This window comes from Nanorana parkeri, unplaced genomic scaffold (genome assembly GCF_000935625.1).
Source record: "Nanorana parkeri isolate BGI_ZX_2015 unplaced genomic scaffold, ASM93562v1 scaffold438, whole genome shotgun sequence".
Classification (NCBI taxonomy): Eukaryota; Metazoa; Chordata; class Amphibia; order Anura; family Dicroglossidae; genus Nanorana; species Nanorana parkeri.
The window spans coordinates 508,734-531,290 of NW_017306706.1; the positions used below are offsets into that span (position 1 = coordinate 508,734).

Sequence of the window (22,557 nt, forward strand, 5' to 3'; positions counted from 1 at the left end):
CTTTCACTCGGCTGCCTATGGCAGCTTAGTGAATAGACCCCTTACTTTTGATATATATACTGTTGCTGGTGCCCCTTGATCTCAATGACAGTGATCCCTACACAACCGGGCCAGCATACTTCATGCCTGTATGGTTTCTCATCCTAATCTCCAATTAGACTGATTGTGGCAAGACAGTTGTGCCATCCACATATTTTAATGAATTTCCCGAGGTGCAGTCAAAGAGGGAAAAAGTATAGTGGGGAGATCACAAATCCTCTGGGAGCACCAGTACTGACTGTTCTGGTATGATTTTTCAAAGCCTCATCTGCTGCTTCCTGTCTGTCAGGAAGTTGGTAATCCACTGGCAGATAGAGATGGGCACAGTGAGCTGGGTGTGTTTGGAATGGAAGATTTCTGGAATAAAAGTATTAACCGCTGAGGTGAAGTCTACAAACAGAATGATTTTCTGCATCCCTGGGGAGTCAAAATGTTGCAGAATGTTGTGCAGCCCCACGTTGACAGCATCTTCCGCTGACCTGCTTTCTCTATAGGTGAATTGCAGGGGGTCCAGCAGGGGGCTTGTGATGTCTTTCAGGTCACCTCTCTCTCAAAGGACTTCTTTACTGCAACAGGCCAGTAGTCATTTAGTCCTGTGATGGTGGATTTCTTAGGAGCAGTGATGATTGTGGAGTGTTTGATGCATGAGGGAACTTCATGCTGCTCCACTGATCTGTTGAAGGTCTGTGTGAGGATTAGTGGAAGCTGATGAGCACAGACCTTCAGACAGGAGTGTGTTATTCAATCTGGGCCCAGTGCCTTAATTATCTTTTGTCTCTGGAAGATCTGAAGCATAACCTCTTTACATTATTGGAGAGGAAACAGTGGGAGAGAAGGCACTATATACTCACTATAGCCCGTACAGCAGCCGAAGGCGGCTGAGCGGCTCAGCCGAGCCAAAGGCATATGCTTCGGCTTGACTGAGCCGAAGAGACAGCCTGAAGCGGGGCGAACAATAACAACTGGGCGGAGCTGGCCGTGACATCAGAAGAAGACTCTTGCAGGTGCCAGACAATAGGAAACCGTTGGGTGGAGCTAGCTGTCACTGCTAGCTCTGCCCATTTTGTTTTGTTTTTTTAAATTCTTTTAAAAAAACAATCTATTTTTCATTTTAGTATTTATTTATATATTTTTTTAAATGTAACTTTTTTTTCTACTTTTTTTTACTATCTTCTATTCTGCTTGGTATCACAGAGGTACTGAGCAGAATAGCCGAATGCCGCTCGGCGGCATTCAGCTATTCACTCACTGCCGTTCGGCCTCTATGTCAATAGGGGCGAACGGCAGCGAGTGAGCTGCCGGAGCTTCGGCTCAGCCTATCCAGATGTCGAAGTCCTTCTGCACTTCGGCTCAGCCAAGTATGCAGAACATGACCAAAGTGCAGCCGTACTGAGCTGGAGTGAATAGCCTAACGTTGCTCACTTCACTTCGACTGGGTTATTCACTCGGCTGCCTTTGGCAGCTTTGTGAATAACCCAGGTAATGTCTGAGCAGGAGTTGGTGGACAATGTAAATGTGAAGTTATCAAAAACACATTCAGGTTGTTGGCCAGGTAATAGTTCTCTGCAGTGTGGGGGATGGTTTTCATAGCTGATAATGCCCTGCCTTTCTCTTAATACTGACACTGGGTCATTAGCAGAAAACATAGGGGTCTATTCCCGAAGCTGCCGAGGGCAGCAGAGTGAATGACCTATCTGAAGTGAAGTGAGCCGAACACTGTTCGGCTATTCACTTCAGGCTGGTACGGCTAATTTCAGCCGTACATCGGCTGAAATCAGCCGTACATCGGCTTGCTTCGGGTCGGCCGAACATGCTGCATGTTCGGCCGACCCGAAGCCAGCGACAGCAAGCCGATGTAAGGCTGATTTCTGCCGTACAAGCCTGAAGTGAATAGTAAACTAGCATTGTTCCCGCCTTCTGCTGATGGACCTGATGGGGAACTGCAGCAGAGGGCGGGTACAATGCTAGTTTACTATTGGCTATTGCAAATTGAAATAGCCAATAGTAATGTCCCAATGCTTTTCAATGGGAAAAATCTTCTTCTTTTTTCTATTTTGACATCGATCGTGTCAGAATAAAGAAAAAAAGACACAGCACTCTTTCTCTCCTTGGCGGCCGGGAGCAGGAGACTCCCGTGGCGCCAGGGAGAGTTTGCTGTTTGGAGATCAGTGTCCCTGGTTAGCAGTTAACCAGGGACGCTGATCTCTCTGAAAGTGGCCGCAGCCAGCCGTAAGATTACGGCTGGCTCCGCCCAGCTGTCAGAAGCAGCTTCGGCTTTCAGCACGGCTCATGCATATGCGTTCGTCTCGGCTGAGCCGCTCAGCCATGATCGGGAGCTGTACGGACTATTATGAATAGCCCATACAGCACCCCTTCGGTTCTACTGAACCGAAGGGGTCCTGGGGCTGAAGCTAGCCGAAGGATCGGCCGAAGCTACGGCCAGATCCTTTGGCAGCTTCGTGAATAGACCCCATAGTTTTCAGTTTGTCAGTGTAGCACCTGCTCTGATCTCTTTTGTCAGCATGTTTCTGGCCTAGTTGTATATAATTCTGTCCCCATTTCTGTATTCTGCCTCCTAGCCTGCCTGAGCCTTTTTTTTTTTTTTTGCTATAACCCAGGGCTTGTTATTGTTGAAAGTTCAAAAAGACTTGTGGCATATGCACATTTTCACAAACAAATAATGTATGATGTCACAGTGCCGTAATGTCACAGTGAATTCATCCATGTCTTTGGCTGTAGTCTCAAAAAATACTCCGGTCAGTACAGTAAAGGCAGGTCTGTAGTGCCAATCTGCTTTTACTGTACCAACATACAAATAGCTAGGGATAATTTTGCCATTTTTCAGCCAGTCACTGTTGTTTCTCCAGTGACCAGGCAGACCACAGATGTACAGTACATAAATATTAAAGATTAGACTAAACAAACATGCATATTGTTGCTGCAATCCTTCCAGACAACAAAGGGTAGGCAATCTGATCTTCAACTATAATAAGGACACTTTTAGTCTTATTGACTTCTTAACTGAAACATATTATCATAAATAAGGAGATATATCTTAAGAATTAAATATAGTGCTCTCAACGGGAAGGTTATGTTGTAGGTAAGCAAGAAAAACAAATTGCTGTTTCTGCATCTAAAAGCAGGCAAACTGAAAACATTTTTGATTGTGAGAAATAAGAATAAATGAAAATGACAAAAACAGGACAGTTGAATTTAAAAACCTTACTTATGTTAAGGTATGAGAGAACTGTAAAGGTGTATTTCCTTCAGTTTGCCTGTGATTATATACACTATCTTTTAGGTTGGGCAAGCTAGTTTATAAGAGATCTCCAGAACCCTGATACCCAGGCCCCAATGCAACTGCAATACACCCCACTTGGTTTCAAATTAGGAAGTGGTGTCACCATTGTCATTTGCCACTGGCTGGATTGTCTTATACGGTTATGTTGTTATTCAACATAAAGTCCAGTGATTTGTAACATATTCTTGTGGTGAAGGGATGGTAGATCTTTTTGTCAAACTCCTGGACACTTTTAAACAGTCAGTGGTTGCCCCAACCCTCTAGAGATTTATCATTTAAAAAAAAAAAATTATAAGACTTTCAGAAACACAAGATGATTCTTATTGCATTGATTACAGTTGTAATGGGAAACTACCCCATATCTATAAACACTAATTTCTGCAAGCTTGAAAAATGAAATGATAAGCCTGGATTGACAATTTCTTTGTAGAACATTTGTGTGAAAAGGTAATCCTCCAACAGCCATGTTTTTTTTTTTTTTTTAGTATGTCTGTGTGAAATGTTACTGTCAGTTTGAAGGCTATAGGAACAGTTTTTGAAAATGGGGAAACAAGGTTTGAGAATTAGATTTCTTCTGATGATTCTGTATGGCATGTATAAGGAGAGAGAGGAAAGTATCTGCACAATTACTGAGAGAGATGAGAAAGTTGAATATAATTGACAATAAAGTATAAGAAAATTCTAGATGAAGATCTTCTGAAAACCTTATACAGGTGAAACTCGAATAATTAGAATATCGTGCAAAGTTCATTTATTTCACTAATGCAACTTAAAAGGTGAAACTAATATATGAGATAGACTCATTACATGCAAAGCAAGATAATTCAAGCCATGATTTGTCATAATTGTGATGATTATGGCTTACAGCTCATGAAAACCCCAAGAACCCCAAATCCACAACCTCAAAAAAGTAGATTATTACATGCAATCAATAAAACAAGGATTGTACATAGAACAATATCGGACCTCTGAAAAGTACAAGCATGCATATGTACTCAGTACTAGGTTTGGGCCCCTTTTGCAGCACTTACTGCAATTACTTTTGCACGATATTCTAATTATTCGAGTTTCACCTGTATATACGATTTTATACTTAGAGTATAAGCCTATTTCCTTATATTTGCCTCTTGGTATATATGGACAGAGCACAAGCTGTGCATGAAAATTGATTAATTCAGGAATTGAATTCAGGGAAAAAAAGATTTAAAATTATTTGGACCAAACCTGAATATAACGCAGAGTTTATTTTACCGTCGGAACAATTTATCAGCATAACCACGTAAGGATGTTTGCCAAGAGATTAGTTTTTGTTGTGTATGGAGCAGTGTATAATGATGGGCATGCACATCTGCAATGTAATTCATTTATATTCATGAAACAGCAATGGAGAAATGTAAATGTGTATATGTATGTTCTACAAACCTTTCTTTTTTTGTGGTTGTCTTTTATGGATTTGGTATACAGCATTTCTCCTGTGAGTTTTTAAAAGAAGATTGAAAGCGTTCCTTGTAAGAACTTATCACTATGATGGCCTGAGATACATAACTCCCTTGCTTTACAAAACAAAACAATGCTTTGTTACATTGCCCGTTAAACTCAGTTTCTAGCTGTCTACTAACTACACTTACTAAATACACACACAGTATATATGTAATTTCTATTGTTTAATACAAATATTGTGACAGGTAATGGCACTCAGTATTCATCAGTGAGGGGTTACAAAGTGCAACTTTCCCTGGTTAGGAATGGGTTAAAGTTAAAACAATCTCAGAAGTTAAACCTGAAAAATGCATTCAAGTACCTTAACTATTAAAGGCAGACCCAGCTGTGCCCGGCCTTTCCCCTATTGATCCCTCCAGTCAGTGTTGGAGGATAGGAGAGGCGAGGGGGGAATCTCTGTGGGGAGCTGTGACTTACAGTGACCACTCTGCAGGGAGATCGTGAAGTAAGCGGATCGGCGGCTTGTTTTCGCTCACCTCCCGATCAATAGAGCCAACTTGTGACCGTTTCCATGTCACATGGTGGCTCTAACTATGGGGATGAGTGTAATTCACTCACCCCATAGTTCTACATTAACAAAACTGTAACTCATTTGTGCATCACTTAGCTGTAGATCCTCAAATCATCTCTGAATTCATGCTGACACTGTCCTTCCTTCTGGAGGGTGGCTACCTTTGTTCCCCATGGTCCCTGTGTGTTTTGAAAAGTAGCCACCACTCCAAGATAACTCCCATGATGGACTAAATCTCAGTACAAATTAGTAAACTAAATGTGAGGATGTAGTCCATCACCAGCGTGAGCTTGGAGTGGTGACTATGTTATAACACACACAGGGACCATGGGGAACAAAAGCAGCCACCATTCAGAAGGAAGGACAATGTCAGCACCAATTCAGAGATGATTTGAGGATCTACAGCTGAGTGATGCACACATAAGCTACATTTTTGTTAATCGTTAAAGTACTTGAATGCATTTATAAGGTTTAACTCCTGAGTTGAGTGTTAATTTAAACATTTCTCCCAACAGGTACACCTCCTCTCTGTTAATTAGTCCAGACCTGTTATAGTAGCAGTGAGAGCTCAGGGAGAGAGAGAGACCCAGTCTGCACTTGCTGGGTGCAGACAGAGACCAGGCAGTTTGACTGCCTTTGGGACAAGGTCTGACTAAAATTATGTGATAAAGATTGTGAATGTTTGTGTCTTGTTTTGTATTTGGAAGCTGGACAAGTTTTGTCTAGTAGTTGGAATAGCTGCTCCAGTAGTAAGACGTGAGGGGAAATTATTGTAATTAGCCTCCTAAGTTGGAGTGGGCCTGTTTATTTTGTCATTTTTCAGTTGCCACTGGATGCTGTTTTGTTTAAAAGGAGTAGTGTACCCTATTGATGGAAAAATACTTGTTCATTTGCTCTCAATTAGATTGAGAGCAAATGAGTATATATATATATATATATATACACTCAGTTTGACTCTGTTGTACCCCACATTTCGTCGACTGCCAGTAAGTTGGTATTGACCAAGCCACAAGATGGTGCCAATAGTTACTAATTAGGAGCTATCTATCACAGGCAGCACAAGCTTTTGATGTTTGGTTTTGTGTTTTCTGATCTTTTTGGTTCTGATATATTGTTAGAGATGACCTTGCCCAAACCTCACCCTAAAATTATTTTTGTTAGTACAGACCTTTAAAATCTAAATTTCGTACTAGGAATTTAAAAAAAAAATTTAAATTGTCTCACACATATCACCCTTTTTTGCCCTGAACACATATAATCTCAACAGCTGTGTAGATGAAATTATCTCAAGTTAAAGTGTGTTTCATCAGAGCAATTGTTAAATTACTATTATTTATTTTCCAATTTCCTTTTCTGAAGTGTTGCATTTGGAAACTAGACACATAAGATGCCAACAAATTGACAATCTTCTAATTCCATAAAGCATAGATTTAGGGCCCCTGTTGCAAGAGGCAAGAAAGCAACCTTATAACACCAATGAGCCTCCTTCCCACTCAATAATAAGGATGGTGTTGTTCTCTTTAAAATTATTGTTTTTTTCTTGGAAGTGGGGTCCACTGTGGAGGCTTCTTTCAGACTTCAACGGATGTTGTGAACTTGTGACTGTAGTGGTACCTGATCATAGAGGTCAGTCAGGATCTGTTTTGAAGTTTTCTTTTGCCCTTTCTTCATGATGTAGATTATCTGTCTCTTCAATCCTGGGTCCATTTTTTTTCTTGGGGCCACATCCAGGGAGGTTATCTATAGTCTCATGGGCTTAAAATGATTGATAATATTATCAACCATGGTCCCAGGAACGTGAATATGTTTTGCTATAGTTTTGTAGCCTTTACTTATACCATACCTGTCTATTTCCTTCTCAGACAACTATCTGCTTTTCTTTGTCTTGTTCATGTTCACTGTACTGCATACAGGAAAGCAAAATTGATGTTTTTTTTTAATTTAAATCGGGTGAGTGACTAATTATGAGCAGGACTGGATTCTCCACAAGGCCACCAAGGTCATGGCCCAGGGGCAGCAGGGAATAGAGGAGGGGCCGAAGGACTCCCGGGGGGGGGGGGGTGCGGACACCAGTGCACCCCCAAGTCCCGACATAAGGGAAATGGGGACAACCTCGGGGTCCTGTTCCTGCCCGTATGCAGTGCAGGGCCATTGTTATAACAGAATCCCAGACTGGAACATCAACGCTGGATTGGGAGACATCCCACCGCTCTCCTCCTGAGGCACTTGCGGTGCAGAGGTGGTGAGGTGTACAGGGCTGTGGCAGGTGTGGGGGAAGCTCCTTGATCAGAATGTACTATCTGCAGGTCCGTGTTCTCCAGAGAACTAGTGAGCATCACAATACATGTGGTACGCTACAATTTTTTTTTCCAGTGGTGGACAGAGTAAGTGAGCAGTGTCAGATTAGCATTGCTTTTTCTGCAATAATATAAAATCTTTATGTATTAAGCTTTATTTACTAATATTAAAATCATTGGTAAATGAGGAGAATGGTGGTGTGGTGGGGGGGTTGGCGGGGAGAGGGGCACATTGAGAAACCTGAACTTGGGACAGCAGAGAGAGTAAATCTGGCCCTGATTATGAGACTGAAAAAACCTGTAATGCTAAATTAAAAAATGTGTACAGATCACCAAGCCACCGCAAATGTTTTAAGCAGCCACAATATGTTTTAAGCAGCCACAATACATGCCAGGTCTGTAAAATTTACAGTCCAGTAATGAGAACAATAATGTTTTTTACAGGTTAGCAGATATCTCTTTTACTATAATATATATTTTGCTTTTTTCTGCTAAATCAATAATTATTCAGCAACAGTATAAAAAATACAACACGTTTTACCTAGATTCTCTGCAGCTCTCAGTGTTGTTTGCATTTAAACAGGTTGGGGTCTCTGGTAATGAAAATGATAATGGAAAAATAAACTGCAAGAATATAATCTATCCAGTTTCTTTTTTCATTACGTGTTTCAGTTAGATTGTCAATTACAAGATCTGGGAACAGGTTCAGCAGGTTTTCTTGTCATGGACCTGACGCTGAAGAGTAGTAATAATCACAAATATAAAGGCCACCAACATACTTTACAGACCACTGATGTCATAGGCTTATGCCCCAGTTTTTTTCATCTTTTTAAAAATATTTTATGTCTAGAGGGAGAGTAAATAATTCATTAAAATATACTGTAAATATGATTATAAAAAGCTTACCAAACGCAACTCATTCTTTTAGTGTTGTCAAAAAAATATTGACTCCCCACTTTGTTACAAATGTGTTTTTGTCTATGTCCCTGTTGCAGAGTTTTTCCATCATTTTCTGTCATGAGAGGAAGTAAAGGGAAATCTTCCCAATAAGGGCACAGACAGCAATAAAACATCTGTCCAAAGGTTCTAACCCTCCCTTTATCCACAACTTAACACATATTTTTGTAGTCGGACCCAAAAATCTACTTTGGTGGTATAATAGAAGAGTGGTAAAAAGGAGTGCAAAGAATGATTATCAATATACTTTCCATGCATAATGTTCAAGTCCCCCCCGAAACAGAAAGCCAGCATTTAAGGGAGAGTGTGGGGAGCTGTGTATACATTTCATGGGGAAAAAAGAAGAAATATTGTACAGGGTCCCTTTCAGAGTATTTAAACACTTTTGGGTCTATTTTTAACTCCTACAAATATAAATACAGTCTGCACCCCTATCTAAAACTTACAGTACTCCTCTGCTGTGCTATGAAAGTTGACCCTGCTTGTACATATAAGTCTCGATTAACCGTAAATATAATCTCATGGACAGGGCCCTCCTAACCAATCATTTTTTTAAATTGTATTGTAACTGTAATGTCTTCCATATATTGTAAAGCATTGCACAAACTGTTGACACTATATAAATCCTGAATAATAATAATAAGCTAATTTCCAATGTTAAAGTGCTTGTATCCATCAACCATGTATTTGTACATCAACCATGTATTTGTAAAGTGCTGATAGTGCAGAAAAGGCCTCATGTATCTCAAACGTGTCTCCAAATCCCTTATCCATGCATAAATCCATACTGGCAAACTCACTAAATTAAATTGACTACCATTTCAATAGTAGTCATATAAGGCTATGTTTCCTGGTACCAATATTTATCAGCAGTCGCTCGCCACCTTTCTTTGGATCCCCTCACATTTCTCAGAAACTCAAGGGAAGTAAACCATAGACTCCGATAGTACAGAACCATTAAAAAACTTTTATTAAAACAATATTAAAAGTACTCATAATGTTATAATAAAAAAAAATAGGCTCAATGTCTCACATGATCCGCTCATATGACTTTGCTTCCAGGTTGCGTAATGATGTCAGCAAACACCCGCCCACTTTACATGTTTCGTCACTGACTTCATCAGGAATGGTGTACATGCCGAACTGCTGCTGTTTTATATTCTAGAGCTGCATCCCACCCCTAACTAAACATTGGGGAGTGTAATACCTCTATTCTTCCACTAGATGTCCTTAATTTTCTCTGTCATGCATACAGCAAAGCTTTAGAAGCAGTCTTTTCCTATCTAACAAAGGAGTGAATCTACCTACTATTTAAAATGCTAAACCATACTAATGTTTTAAAATATCTGTTAATAACAGTAAACAAATATCCTCCAACCCAGGGCAGAATATTAGACTTGTCTCATCCCTCTATTAAATACACTTCATTTATTTAGAGTTTTCAAATATCCCTACACCCACTATGTGTGGGGGTAACGGCCCCCTTTATACCATTTAAGTATGGCTTTGGCAGAAGAGTTATACAGTATATAGACTCCTTTGTTTTAGGTCACATTTTTTTAAAATCACATATGGCATGCTTTCCAGCCCTGATATATACTGTATATGAGCATATGTATTCATAGGCAAACTTTTAGCATTAGATGTTAGTACAGTTTCTTCTTTGAATGATGCATTGTCCAACTTTAGTGTTTTTGCTCCTCTTTTAACTATGTAGAAATGTTCATGTTGCTATTCATACTTTGCTATAATTGTAACTAATTCCACATAAGAATATTTTTTATATTAATATATGTCGAATTACAGGGCATATAGTCTAAGACATGTATGAAATAGACAGGATGTGTATATATACAGGATATATTTATAGAGAGAGATCGAAAGAGACATACAGCAGCAGTCTGTAGTACCACCTAGCTGCTGGGTTGTTAAGCCAGTTCCCACCTCTGGGGAAGGGATGTTCAGATACCAAGTACCGTACTCGGTACAAGTACATGTACAGATACCTTCCCAGCTCCAAGACTAGACTAGAGAAAATTTAAAAGTTAGGAGGCAGCTGTCCTTTTTAATGAGCATACGGAGCTCCTGGGATTTGTGTAGCCCTGTTTTAATATATGATTTTTTAAAATAAATATATATATAGGTAATGCACCGCTACCATTTTTACAAGTACATACATTTTTGTTTATTGTCATGTGACAGTTTTTCTAAAACAATACAGACTAATGATTTCAGGACAGTGATGGAGTGCCAGAGCTAGGTCCTGGCTGCAACCGCTGCAACCCTGGTAGTTCTCGTGAAAATGCCAAGTATCGACACTGGTTTCAGGAATGGTATTCTGAACATCCCTACTCTGGGGCCTACAGTACAAATTTGCAGAGATGGTGTACTGAAGCCCTGATTTCACCCCTCTGGTTCACTACTATATTATGTGATGATATTGAGGTCTGGGCATTTCACTATTAATTAGAACATTCCATATTGTTTTTATTCAGCTTATTGAAATTCATAACCTCTAGATATAGTTAATTCAGATCACTCCTCACATAGATGTTCTGCTTAAGAGAGTCTGCAAAGCCTCAATTCACCCAAATGACAGGATGACAGAGTTGTGTATTCAGGCCTCTCTTTATGGCTGGTGTGATTTCTCCCAGGCCTAATTGCTTATAGGTGCCTGTTATAAAACTTTAACCACCTGCTGCCTGGAGCAATTTCTTACATTTGCACACACGTGATAAAATCAGAAGTTTTCGCTAGAAAACTGCTCCAGACCCCCAAACAATTATATATTTTCTGAAAGCAGAGGTCCTGTAGAATAAAAAGATGCTAGTTTTTTTGATGTTGCACGGTATTTGCGCAAATGTTTATCAAACAAGTATTTTTAGGATAAAATACACTAAAATGAAATTTAGTGCACAGAAACAGAATATAATACCCATTTTTTTGGTATAAAAGACGGGGTCACGCTGGGTAAATATATACCAAACTGGTCAAGCATTAAAATTGCGTGCATCCGTGAAAACGCAAAAAAACTACAATAACCAAAATTTCCCATAGGCGATGCTTTAAACACTTTTACTGCTCATCAGTTTAGTGCTAACAGTGATTGATGGGCCTAGAATTATTGCTCTTACTGAGATGCTTGCGACCATATGTAACATGTGTGGCACAATTTTCGTTTTTGCACATAGGCGCATCCGACACGTGTTTGCGTTGTATGTGCATGCACGTGGGGGGCAGGGGGACTAAACATTTTTTTTGCATTATTTGATTTTTTTTTTATCTGTTACTTTGATTTTTAATTTTTTTTAACACAACTTTATTGCTATCACATAGGGCCCCCTGTGTAATAGCAAATATAATGTGACAGGTCATCTTTATTGAGACATCAGAGGTCTTTCAGACCCCTAATGTCACCCAGGGACCCCAAGCAAGCTGATGAAGCAGAGCTCTGCTTCACCAGCTTCTTCTTCTGGCTCTCGGAGCCAGAGAATGTGTACAGTGACACCGGAAGTGATGTAATGCACATCACTTCCAGGTCCAGTGATTGGAGGAGAGTCAGCGGCTGCAAGCCTGCTGATCTCCTTCCAATCCATCAGGGGAGACCCACCGTGCCAGTCCCAGGCTCTCACTGGGGCACAGTGGAGCCGATGGCGGCACCGGCAGCAGCGGAGGGGGGACACGGCGCCAAACCAAACAAGCAATCCTTCACCTGTACAGATGCCAAATCATTTGTATTTAAACAGCAATCACCAGCTTTTTAAAATGGTTCCAAGAACATGGCTGCAGCAACAGCCATGTTCTTGGTATAACCACTTCCAGCGGATGACGTACATTTACATGAACCCACTTGGAAGTGGTTACTGAATGGTCAGCAACCATCACACTTGACCAATTCAGCTCATCTCCTAAAAATAGTCTGGTTTGGTAACAACATAACTGTCCTTTAGTTTACCTTCGGCCATAAAACATCCCATTATCACTTAATAGTCATAACCCCAGACCTTGGGGTACTACCTTATTGATATATATACATATACATATACTTATACATATACACATACACATCTCTTCAAGTGAAATTTGAACATGTTAAAAATGAGTGGTTTAGAAGGGTCAGAGGCCTAAAAACACCCACTTTCCAAGGATGCCAAGATTGGTGTCTATGGCAAGCTAATTTCATAAAACACACTGATCTGTGGTTTATCTGATAGCAAAATCTGAAACGTATAAACGTATCAGCCCTCCTGCTCATCTCGCTGAGTCTTTCTGATTGGACTATGGGCCAGCTCAGTGACACCCCTTAGAGAAGCTCTTGTCATATCATCAAAAGAAAAGCTTATCTTTACACTCAATACAAAGTTGATGTATCCTTGTCCTATCATATTTCTGTCTGAAGGACAGTAGCATCAGAGGCTGTTAGGAGAATACCTATTGAGAGTGGAGATCAATAGCTGGAACCTTTAGGCTAAGCACAGTTGTCAGAGAATAAGAGGTTGAATAGTCTGAATCGCTAGACAGGAATCATTATCGGGGTCAAAAGCCAAGGTCGATGCAGGAGAAGAGTTTCGTAGTCAGGGTCACAAGCTGGGGTTGTTGAAGGTGAAGAGTTTCGTAGTCAGGGTCACAAACCAAAGTCGATTCCAAGTAGCAACTGAGGTAGTATGAGGCAGCAGGCTGGATTACGTTTGGAGCACAATAATTTGGCAAGGAACAGGAAACAGGGTGGACAGGTTAAATAGAAGCCCAAGTATTCTGATTGGCCACCAGATCAGGAGCAGGTGAGGCTCGTTGAGAAGGTTAGTATGCCGGACTATAGAAGCTCAGTTTGCAGAACTATAACAGATTCAAGTCCAGAAGCAAAATCCTATGCACTGAAGTCAGGTTTCAGTGCATAGGAGACCCAAGGTTCAAGGCCAGGCAGCCTCAGTTCCTGACATAGGCATTGTTTAGTAGACATGTTCAATTAGTATCGATCCAAATAGAAATTCAGAGGAAATTTCGTAAATTTGGAGATTCGGATGTATCCGAATTCCGAATTACAGAAATAACGAATGCAAACAAATCCGAATCTCTGATGCCCAAATTCGTTAGCGGTAGTCTGGACGAAATTTTGTTTGTTGGACGAAATTTCGTTGCAGCAAAGAACATTAGAAAAAATTTACTCCTGAATGCCATTCGGGTCTGTGAGCTAAGGTGTCATAATACTTTTCATATGACACCTCGGCTCACCCGAATGGCATTTGGGAGTTCACGAATAGCATTCGGGAGTTCACAAAATGCTATGTAGTATTTAACAGCTGAGAATGTCAAATGGGCAGAGCGAGCAGTGACGCTCCCTGTGCCTTACCAGTAGTGATGAGCCGAACACCCCCGTGTTTGGTTCGTATTCGAACAGGGTCAATCACTGCGTCCAGCGTTGTCCACGATGACGACGAAATAAAAAATAAAAGAGAAATCATTTTTCTAAAACCCCGCCGGTCCAGTCCGCTCCCCGCTGTCACAGCTAGCTCCGCCCAATTGTGTATGCTTTGCCGGCATCTGATAGGCAGGCCATGATTGGGCAGAGTCATCATGACTTTGCCCAATCATGGCTCTAATTCAATACTGAGCCCTGATTGGGCAAAGTCTTGCACCTGACATGTGATCAGGTGCAAGACTTTAACAAATCAGAGCTTCAGAGGGCATTTTGCCTTATGGAATGTCCGCGGTCGAACAAACTGCGAACATCCCATAAAGTTCGGCGTTCGCTCGAACTGCCAATGTTCGATTCGATCCCTACTTACCAGGCCACGTGCCCTCGGCATTGGAAAGGTGTCCCCATGCCGATGGGGACAAGAGCCTCTTTTCCACAACCCTGACTCGGTGGTTGTCGTTTTTTCCCCCCATTTTTGGGGACTCGGGTTCCCCCTTAAAATTCCTACCAGACCTAAAGGGCCTGGTATGGATTTTGGGGGGAACCCCAAGCGCTTTTTTTTTGTTTTAACTTGGTTGGGGGTCCCTCCTAACATTCCTACCAGACCTAAAGGGTCTGGTATGAATTGGGGGGGAACCTCATGCTTTTTTTTCCTCTACTGCAGACTGAAAATCATTTTTCCCAATGTCACTTTGCTGCAACGAACGAGCGAAACCAAACCCCATTTTGTCCAGACTACCGCTGACGATTTTCGTCCGAATCCCGAAACAAATTGAATATTGGACATAAATCCCGAAAAACGAAATAACGCAAAATCTGAATCAAAACAAAACAAAATTATGTTTTTGCCAGTGCACATGTCTATTGTTTAGGTTTTTGATTTGTCACAGTGTTTGCTGGGAACGGTGCATGTTTCCGTTAGAACACGTGGTGGCAAATATTGTTTGGAGGTATAAAGATTTAACTGCAGAGTTAACCAACCCCAGTGACGATCACTCTCAGTGTGCTGACCTTAGATTAAAGTCCTGCAGGCTGGAATATCTCTGTGTAGGGTGAGGCTTAGGGTGACATCGTTATGCCCTTTTGACGGTTTGGTTGGAACGGGAATGCTTATAGTCATGGGTTGGTGACGTACAATGGGTTCAGACCGGATGCTACCATTACATACTATTCTGGTTCTATACTTCTTTGGCCATAGGCCTGTCAGGAATTTCACACTTACGCTTAAATTGTGAGTCCTCTCCTTAACCTCTTGCCGTCCGCCCGTAGTAAAAAAACGGACGGACGGCACTGCAGCATCTGCGGGTTGCCGTCCCCAGACGGCAATTTTTTTCTGCTCGCGCGCGCCCCCTAGCGGGCACGCACGGACAGAATAGCCCGCCGATCGCCTATATGTGCTCGTTCGCGGCAACACTCCCCCACCCCCACGTTTACGCGCCTATAAACGTAAATACGCGTCCGGTGCCCCAGCGCGCAAAAATGACAATTGACAAACACACATGTTACATATCGCCGCGAACGTCGCAGTGAGAGCAATCATTTTAGGGCCATCAATCACTGATAACACTAAACTGATGAGCGGTAACAGCTTTTAAAGCGTCGCCTAGGGCCAATTTTGGGTATTATCGTTTTTTGAGGTTTCGCGCGCGCACGCAATTTTAAGGCTTGACATGTTTAGTGTCTTTTTACCCGACGTGACCCCATCTTTTATATTTTACCAAAAAATTGGGTAATAATAAATGTTTTATCATTTAATATAGGGGAAACTGTTTTTTTTTTTTAATTTCGGTAATTTTTCCTTAATATAGTAAAAAAATAAAACCCCCAGTGGTGAATAAATACCACCAAAAGAAAGCTCTATCTGTCCCCAAAAAAGGGTATAAAATTAATTTCAGTACAGCGCTGCATGACGGAATAAATGTCAGTTAAAGTACCGCAGCACTGAATACTGAAAAATGGCCTGGATAGGAAGGGGGTTTAACACCGCGGATGTCAACTGGTTAAACAGTGGTTGCTATCACATCTCAAAGAGGACTTGCAACCAGTCCAATATATTAGACAGCAGCATTACTCACAACACCTAGCTGCTGACAGTTTATTACCAAGCTGAGTTTACTTCACATGCTGTTAGTCTTCACCAAACACATCAATTAGATAAGTCTTAGTTTCAGAACTTTTACTAAACATATTAAATATTTATATAGCAGACTGCAGTTTAGATCATTCATTTGTTGCAGTCCCACTTGTTTTTCTACATCTCTATAGGGCCTTTCCTTCCCTAGCCCTTAAAATATGTACACAGTGGGCAGACCCCTTCCAGGAGAAAGGGGACCAACACTGGCGGAACTACCAGGGTCGCAGCGGTCGCACTTGCGACCGGGTCCTGTTGTTCCGCCAGTTCAGGGGGGGCCCAGAGAGAAGAGCTCGCCACCCGCTGCTGCTCACGCTGCCCGCAGCTACTCATGCTGCTCGCTAGACCAAATACCCAGAGAGGTGGGGCATACTCACAGGGCAGTAACCCACCGTTACAAGTTCTACTTTATTTTCTATCCCATATGTTGATTTGCATTTATTCCTGGTCTAGCAAAGTACAAGAGAGTGAATAGATGTTCTGATTAATGTGTGCAAAAAGATGCAGATTATATTGTATGGCAAATCAACGGAGGACCTCATTTGTAATTTATATGAGGTAGCTATCCAGGTACAGCAAATCCCGAGGGGTCTGCAGGAGAAGGGGCTCCATATATCTCAGATAAAAGTGGTTCAGGTAGAGCCCAGCTGGGTAAGGCTACAAGTACTCAACCTATTGTACTGATGAATGCAACCTCTGTTCCAGAGCCTGAAGCTGCCTGCACACACAAATGGGATCTAGCTAAGCTGCAGCAACAGTGAAAGAATTACACCCTCATTTTCCATAAAGACAGGGAAGCACCTTTGGGTGTGAGTCAAACAGACATATTTCAAGTAACGGAGGAAAGTGACACTGATACTTATTTACTTGTCTTTGAGAAAATGGGCCATCAGTACCACTTGCCATAGATGCAGTGGGCCCAGTATCTGATGCCAGATCTAAGAGGCAAAGCCCTGTAGGCCTATGTTGTATTGCCAACCAGGAAGGACAATGAATATGAGGTAATAAAGGACAGGTCTAGTGAAAACAAACTAGGTCACTACAAAAAGGACCTGCAGACACTTACATGGATGTGGAAATCCACCTATGTATCACATTTCAGGAGTGGACTAAATGGCTAAAAAATTTCTATGAATCCCTGGAATACCTTATATTCCTCGATTAACACCTACACATCTGTCCTGCTGAAGTTCATTTGTTTGTGATGGAATGCAAACCTGAGTCTGCCAAAGTGACAACAGCAATAACAGATACTTACATATAAACTAACAAAAAAAATGGAGGCTGACTTCGCAGAATGTCCATGTTTCCTTTTTGGGCTGGAGGTTGTTGGGAATCTACCATAGAAAAACAGTCTGCTTTGCTGTGCTTAGAGATATATTCTCTTTGGCACCATCCTGTGGCTGATTTTGAGATGGCAGGTAAGTCAATAAATGTCATGCCTGTGTGGCAGAACAGAGAGGCACTGTTCTCCTAAAGAAATAGAGGAGGACAGAGTATCCACCTTGCATGCACAGTTTCCCAAAACATATATGTCTGATATAGAAAATGTAATTGTTAAATCTGATAACAATGTAGTGTTGGTGTTAGCGATCACTTATAGTGCTGCTAAGATACAGTCTCTGGTTGCAGAGCAGGTGGATGGTACCCATTACCCCTTTCTTTGCTTTGACCCAGTGGACTTAATCTCTGCTGAGCCTTATTGATGGTGATCTCCCTAATGGGAACACAGGCAGCAAAAAAAATCAATTTGGGATTTACTTTCACTTTCAGTGATAAGTCACTACAAAAAATAGAGTGGATGAATATCCATAATGGGGACACAGACATCATAAAAACATAAAATTAAAAAAATGGCCAGCACACATCAAACAGTTAAGATCTCAGATATTAACTAAGGCTGAAAACTAAAAATGTAATGCAAAGAGAAAAAAAAAAACACTGACATATTGGAGGCATGGAGGCCCCCTTTCTCAAGATGACAATCTAAGCAAAAAAAAACTATACATCTATTTATACACACACATCTAATTATAACCCAGACCACCTGTGTGGCAAGTTGATTGCCCGTGCTGAGCCCCAGAGAAAGGGGGCCTCTGAAACATCATTTGAATGCTTGATTTTCAACCTAAGTGAATAACTATTTGTGTGCTGACCATTTTTTGTCATTGTGGATCTAAACAGTATCACCGTATACTCTGCACCTTCTAGATGGCATAGAAAGATACAGGGATGGATTTTTGTCCAATCAATAAAAACCTGACAGGTGTTCTAATCCCTTTCCACTCTATCCAAAACTAAAAAAATTTGCACTTTAATAATAAATGTGTGTATTATTAGCCCTAGTTAAGGAGATTCCCAAAATTTGCTGGAACGAAATTCAACAAACATTTTAGCTTCATGAAGATCATTGTGGTATAGAGCATTTGGACGAAGGCACTGCTCCTCCTGACAGAGTGAAACCCTTGCATTTCTTTCACTTCACATACAAAACATGGAGGTTGTGATATCACTATAGTTATTACAAGTGTTTATATAGCGACAGCAATTTATGCAGCGCTTTACATAGTTGAACATTGATATCAGCCCCTGCCCTTACAATCTGAGGTCGCTATCTCACATCGATAAATGCGAGGGCCGATTCAGACAGGAGCCAATTAACCTACAAGCATGTCTTTTTATTTGAATTGTAAACAAGTAAAAGCATTGTGGACTCTTTTAGCTTTTGGTTTAGTGCCCTTTATTTCTAAACATTGAGTTGCTTCTGGGTACCCAATAAGAGAGGCATGTTTTGTTTGGGAGCTGCCCTACCAGTGCCAGTGAGCTTATTTGCAAACTTTACTACATCTGGACAATTTTGAGTAAGCACAGAAACCCCAGTACCTCTTAAATTAGTTCCTTTGGAGATTACTATAAATCTGGCATTCTGGAAACACCCAATGCCTACCCATGTAAAAATGCAGGTCAGGTGCTTTCAGTCCTGATTGCTGTAAGTTTCTTGTTAATTATCACACCAAGATAAAAATAAAGGTTGCGTAGCACACAATCATAAAAAGGTGAGTGGATTCTCTCTTATTGGCATGGTTAAAATATTTCAACTGGAGCCTGGATTTGCTTTTCACATATCACATAATATTTATAAACATTTACAGTGAAGCATAGTCAAAGAAATATGTAAAATGCTGCATAAATGTCTAAGTCAAAGACTATGCTATACCACAATGTGCATTTCTATCCATTGGGTTTCATAAAAGGTTAATGCTATACAAATTATACTCAATTTGCTAAAATTAACTTTGCTCAAAAGTTTTATTAGCATGTGTTTAAGATGAGTTGTAAATAAATATTAGGAGAAAATATGAATATTTTTCAAACTTTCATGTTAACAGCTTAAAATTGAAGATTGCATTACATTAGTGTATATGTCACTGCTTATGTGCTTATCTTAAAATAACTGAAAGTACAACCATAAGCTCCATGACATTTTCAACAGACAGTATGGTGACATTGAGTCATGAGCTCATTTACTGTGTTGTAGTAATTTTTATATACTTAAATGTAATCTCCTGACAATTTATCAGCAACATTATAAATGTAATAGTGCAGAAAAGATCCATTCTACTTGACTGCAGACCTTAATTGAGTAATGTGTGGTGTAGCTACATTGGCTCAGCCAAAGCAGTCATATAATTGCTAATCTTTGGCTCACAAATTCAGTTTACAATTATTCATTCAGCTCTTGTTATATTGAATGCCTCCAGGACAAAAGTACCTTAAAGTTAACCAGAGTTTTGCCTATGCACTGGAAAGAAACAGGTTTGCCTTAAAGCCCACCTGTGCAGAAGCACATATTCACCTTTTTTTTTACTCTGTTCAGCCACCACAGGGATTAAAATAAAATACTTGTGAGTAGTGAAAAGCCAAATGTACCTGGGTGAGGTTTGCTGGACATTCACTGAACTGCACTGACATTCAAATGTTAATCCAAATTGGAGCCAAGGGGTGGTGAATGTTTGAAATCAATTCTCTCTATTTTCAAGGCTAAAATACAAGTGATTGTCCAACTGAGGGTACAGGAAGCTGGGAACTGCACTGGGTTAGGAATGTAAAAGAAACAAATTCAGTTCAGTAGTATATCTGTAAAATCACAGGGCCAACAAATCCTTGGGAAAGCAATTAAATGAACCGGATTATTCCAGCTGACCACTATAGTTTCTGAGATAATACTAATGCAAGAGGGGTCTGCATAGTGCAAAAAAGTGCATGTTCAGCTGATTGTTCATGTTTGTGCCACCTTAATTTTAATAACAAAACACAGATTCCAGATCTTCTTTTCTCTATTTCATGTGTAAAGGTATGTTAAATTCAACATATAACTCACTTACAGTTCAGAAAACTAAAACTGAAATCAGACACCTAGAATTGCCCGTACTTTATGGTCTAGAGTGAAGTAAAGTAGAAGTCCACAATCCCAGGGCCCTTAATATGCGTACAGGGCTTTCTGCTCCAAAGTTAGAACACTGCCATTCTTTCTCTTATCTACCCATCTCACTGAAAATTGCAGTGCCTTTCTGACCAATAGAAAGACATGCATGGTGGAGGTATGAGAGCAAAAGCCTGGTTTTGGAGCTGGAAGTTGACATTTGCATATTAAGGGGCTCAAGTTTAGGGATTGCAGGTGCCAAGTGTTTAAAATGATAAAAGGTATGTTAAATCACCACCTAGGTCTTCTTATATAATATTCAGAACTGTGAGAAACAGGTGATAGGTGGTTTGATAGGTAAATTATGTTTACATTAAACCACAGTAGCATATTTTAGTTTTGGCCAAATGTTGATTGCCATCTTAAATCTGTTCCATAGCATATGAAATATTAACCTGAAAAAGCAAAATGATTATACATTCTTTAACCACTTGCCGTCCGCCCGTTGTAAAAAAACGGACGGACGGCACTGCAGCATTGGTGGGTTGCCGTCTCCAGACGGCATTTTTTCTCTGCTCGCGCGCGCCCCTTAGCGGTCACGCACGGGGAGAAAAGAACCGACCAATGCAAACACCCGTTACCGGGTGTTTCACATATAGACGATCGGCGGCTCCATAGCCCGCCGATCGTCTATATGTGCTCATATATATGTGATATATGTGCTGTCAGTGTGCCTTTGCTATTATATAGGGGGATTGTTATCCCCCTATATAATAACAATAACAATAAGTGCAAAAAAATATATATATAAATGCAAAAAAATAAAAGTCACATATAAAAAAAAAATATATAAAAAAAAACAAAATGTTTAACTCCCCCACCCCCACGTTTACGCAGATATAAACGTAAATACGCGTCCGGTGCACCAGCGCGCAAAAACGACAATTGCGCTACACGTTACATATCGCCGTGAACGTCGCAGTGAGAGCAATCATTTTAGGGCCATCAATCACTGATAACACTAAACTGATGAGCGGTAAAAGCTTTTAAAGCGTCGCCTATGGCCAATTTTGGGTATTATCGTTTTTTGAGGTTGACATGTTTGGTGTCTTTTTACCCGACGTGATCCCGTCTTTTATATTTTACCAAAAAATTGGGTAATAATAAATGTTTTATCATTTAATATAGGGAAAATAGTTTTTTTTTAAATTTTGGTAATTTTTCCTTAATATAGTAAAAAATTAAAACCCCAGTAGTGATTAAATACCACCAAAAGAAAGCTCTATCTGTCCCTAAAAAATTGTATACAATTAATTTCAGTACAGCGTTGCATGACGGAATAAATGTCAGTCAAAGTACCGCAGCGCTGAATACTGAAAAATGGCCTGGATGGGAAGGGGGTTTAACACCGAGGATGTCAACTGGTTAACAATATTTTTATTTTTAGATTATTTTCCATTATATTACATAATCCTGAAATGTTTAATGTCATTTAAGGAGGAAAGTGGTTGTGTATCTTTCTTTTATTTACTTTTTTAATTATATTGATATAACTAAATTCATTTTTCAGAACAATACAATGTCCTTATCTATCCTGGATCACTGTGAATTGTACCTTTTGGCATACCTAGTAATTTTATAGCTATGGGAATAGACTGTGATTTTGGGAATATTCATAACAACATTCATGCCCTTCGGCTGAGGTGGGCCAGCAAACGGTTTGTGGATTCCTAGAAGTGAAAACATTTATATCAGCACACCTCCAAATTACATCAATTAAATTAATGACAGTGTAGTTTATCCCATGATTTTACACTAGTGGCTTTGCAGGTGCTCTGAGTACAGGGAGAAACACCCCTTTCTGTAACCTAAGGTGGTACTACATATCAATTTATAAGAAAATACCAACCTAACAAAAGTAAAATAAAATGTTTTGTGATATACCGCTACAATATATATATAATGTGTGTGTGTATGTATAT

General features: G+C 40.3%; 1 protein-coding gene across 1 annotated transcript in view; it reads left to right on the forward strand.

Moving 5' to 3' along the window:
- LOC108790014 (potassium channel subfamily T member 2-like) overlaps positions 1–22,557 on the forward strand; it is a 424,109-nt gene that overhangs the window by 389,539 nt on the left and 12,013 nt on the right. The window lies entirely within an intron of this gene.